This window comes from Erithacus rubecula (assembly GCF_903797595.1).
Source record: "Erithacus rubecula genome assembly, contig: SUPER_W_unloc_4, whole genome shotgun sequence".
Lineage (NCBI taxonomy): Eukaryota > Metazoa > Chordata > Aves > Passeriformes > Muscicapidae > Erithacus > Erithacus rubecula.
In genome coordinates this window covers 649,534-652,934 of record NW_027636323.1, presented here as the reverse complement: position 1 = coordinate 652,934, position 3,401 = coordinate 649,534, and the positions used below count along the sequence as shown (strand labels likewise).

The 3,401-nt window shown below is 45.4% G+C and overlaps 1 long non-coding RNA gene across 1 annotated transcript; it reads right to left on the bottom strand.

Moving 5' to 3' along the window:
- Positions 1 to 2,097: 2,097 nt before the first annotated feature.
- Positions 2,098 to 2,941, bottom strand: LOC306814100. The gene is made up of 2 exons (XR_013777091.1): positions 2,838 to 2,941; positions 2,098 to 2,261 (listed from the first exon to the last, which is right to left on the bottom strand). It is a non-coding gene; the product is annotated as an uncharacterized lncRNA (long non-coding RNA).
- Between the last annotated feature and the right edge of the window lie 460 nt (positions 2,942 to 3,401).

Sequence of the window (3,401 nt, the reverse complement as noted above, 5' to 3'; positions counted from 1 at the left end):
GACAAAGCATCTGCATGGATTAGAACGGATACAAAAGAGGCTCTTTCAGATCTCAGGTTTATTCCATGGCGATGGTATGGCAGGAAAGAAGGAGATTCTCTCTGGGAAAGGGGTATTCAGGAGAGGGTAATGGGAGTGGCCTTGGCTGGCAGCCAATGGGGCAAGGACCCAGGGGATCTAGGTTCAGAATACCAGAACTCTAGGTGGGCTACAAAGTCACAGGGGAAGGTCACAGAACAGGAAAAGGACAGGGAACCAGGGACCAACCGGAAGAGATGGACAGAGGTATGCTGAATAATTCCCTTTACCTCATTACAACAGAAGTTGAATTTCCTTCTTACTAGTTCTGTGCTCTTCTCCTTGCAGGTTTCGAGGAGGGTATGGCAGTCTTAGTATAAGGAAAGCGGACTGGTATGGAACAGAGGGTTTAGAAGAAAAGTGCACATGCCAGGCGTGTTTTGGCAGTAGCAGAAGCTAGCAGCAGAGTGTACTGAGTGAGCAGTATAGACAATTCACCTCTGTTAGAGAGAAATCGCTGTAAAACACAAAGCGCGAACAAGGAAGAAGCAGAGCAGCAGAGTGCTGTGCGCAGTGTACGCTTTGTCAGTGACTCCTGCTAAGAAGAAAGATTAACGACAGCTAACTTTGCTACTACATTCCAATTCTACATGCAGCCTCCTGTGGTAAACATGATCTTGCTGTTAGTCTTTGCGATTCAGAGAACACACTGGCGTGTACAGTGGACAGGGAGAAGTGCTGTGTGGTGCGCTTGCTTTCTCCTTAGCTTGAAGTACACTTTCGCTATGCAGAGTTGAAAGAGTGCATGGTACTCTTTCAGGAAGCTAGACAGACTGGTGTGTATAGGTGGCTTAGGAGAAAACTGCACCTCTCTGTACGCCCTGCTTCTTCTACGAGTACCAAGAACGTTGATCTTCCTTCTAGCCAGGAGTCACTGACAAGCAGTACACTGCGCAGAGCACTCTGCTGCTCTGCTTCTTCCTTGTTCGCGCTTTGTGTTTTACAGCGATTTCTCTCTAACAGAGGTGAATTGTCTTCTACTGCTCACTCAGTACACTCTGCTGCTAGCTTCTGCTACTGCCAAAACACGCCTGGCATGTGCACTTTTCTTCTAAACCCTCTGTTCCATACCAGTCTGCTCTGCATCTTGTAAGAGTGCTGTGCACTCCTTGAACCCTGCATAGCGAACAGCACAGTAGTGAAAGTAATGCTTTGGAGAAAGCGTGCACAGCACACAGCATTCCTCGCCTTGCACTGAACATACCAATGTCATCTCTGCATATCGCAGCCGGATAACAAGCGTCCTATTTGCCACAGAAGACTGCATGAAGAGTATCTATTGCAGCAGCAAAGCTATGGGAAGTTTGCAATAATATTTTTATCTTTTTCCGAATTACCTAAGATCCGACAAAGTGTCTGCATGGATTAGAACGGATACAAAAGAGGCTCTTTCAGGTCTCAGGTTTATTCCATGGCGATGGTGTGGCAGGAAAGAGGGAGATTCTCTCTGGGAAAGAGGTATTCAGGAGAGGGTAATGGGAGTAGCCTTGGCTGACAACCAATGGGGTAAGGACCCAGGGGGTCTAAGTTCAGAATACCGGAACTCTAGGTGGGCTACAAGGTCACAGGGGAAGGTCACAAGACAGGAAAAGGACAGGGAACCAGGGACCAATCAGAACAGATGGACAGAGGTATGCTGAATCATTCCCTTTACCTCATTACAAGATCTCCCTGTTTTTTTGTTTTTTAAGTAGGGGGATGATATTAAACTAATTCAAATCTGAATTTTTTTTTGGCCAACATTTGTAATAAGCAGGAGGGTTAGATTGTTTTATATTTGTCATCTCTATACGATTGTCTACTTAGGTAGAAGGAATGATACCATTAATGGCCTTAAAATTAAATGACATAAGATGCCAAATGCCATTACTACAAGGAAAATAACAACAAAGAATAACAAAATTGTTTTTACAATAGAAGTCCACCACCTTGAGAACCCCCAGCTTTTAAAGAGTTCATTGAACCAATTTTCTGAGTTTTGTTAACAAGAAGACAACTTTGATGAGGTTCTTCACAGGGTTAACTGGAGGGTAGCTTTTTTCTAAAAGGAAAAACAAACATTTTAAAACGTAAGTCTCTTTCTGTTGGAGGGTATTCCTTCATGAAGTTTTTGTTTTCTTTTCCTCTGCGGCGTCTTCTTTTTGAAGCAACGGTTACTTGCTTCTCATCCTCTTCTGCTGTAGCTGGAGTTTTGGGAACAAAAGGTTTAACCCACTTTTGGGGACTCCACCTAGGGCCTGAGGGAGTGGATACGCATGCATAACCACTTCCCCAGGTTACTAGCTCATAGGGATCCTTGGTTTTCCATGTTTCTGGGTCCCTAATCAACACTGGTGGATGCTGAGACAATTTAAACTGTTTACTGCTGTTAAAATGACGGACCACAGGAGGACTCATATTTTCAAATGAACAATTCAAGAAATTGATTGTGAACAGATCTTTACAGAGCTTTTGCTGGGAGACATCCACACAGTTGAACTGCTTTGCCTAGCTAAAACTTGTTTGAGTGTCTGGTGTGTGCGTTCAATCACAGCTTGGCCTGTAGGGGAGTATGGGATGCCTGTTTTATGATTTACTCCCCACTGCTGGGTGAATTCCAGGAACTCCTTGGATATGTATGCTGGGCCATTATCTGTTTTTATTGCTCTAGGGATCCTTAGAACTGAGAAGGCTTGTACTAGGTGTTGTTTTGCATGTGCTGACTTTGCCCCTGCGTGAGCTGAGGCATAAACTGCACCTGAATATGTGTCAATACTCACATGAACATATTTGAGGCGTCCAAAGCTAGGAATGTGTGTGATGTCTGTTTGCCACACCTCACAGCTGCCAAGGCCCCGAGGGTTAACCCCTGTACCCAGCGATGGCATGGCCTGGAGCAGGCAGCTGGGACAGGTGGCCAAAATGGCTCTAGCCTGACTCCGTGTTAGCTGGAACTGACGGACCAAACCTGGTACATTCTGGTGATATTGCTGGTGGCTCAGCTTTGCCTGTTGGAAGATGTCAGGAAGGTGTGCCTTTTCAGCTGGAGCTGCAAGAGTGTCTGCCATACGGTTCCCTTATGTGATCTCACCTGGCAAGTCCATGTGTGACCTCACATGCATCACATAGAAGGGATGTTCTCTGTGTGAAACCAAATAGATTAGTTTTGACAGCAGCCTAAAGAGCTGCTCATTATCAATGTCTTTAAGCACTGCCTGTTCCACTCTAGACACTACCCCGGCAATATAAGCTGAATCTGTTACCAGATTAAGAGGCTCTGAGAACTTCTCAAAGGCTCTCACAGCTGCAGCCAGTTCTGCAATTTGGAGTGACCCCTCCACAAA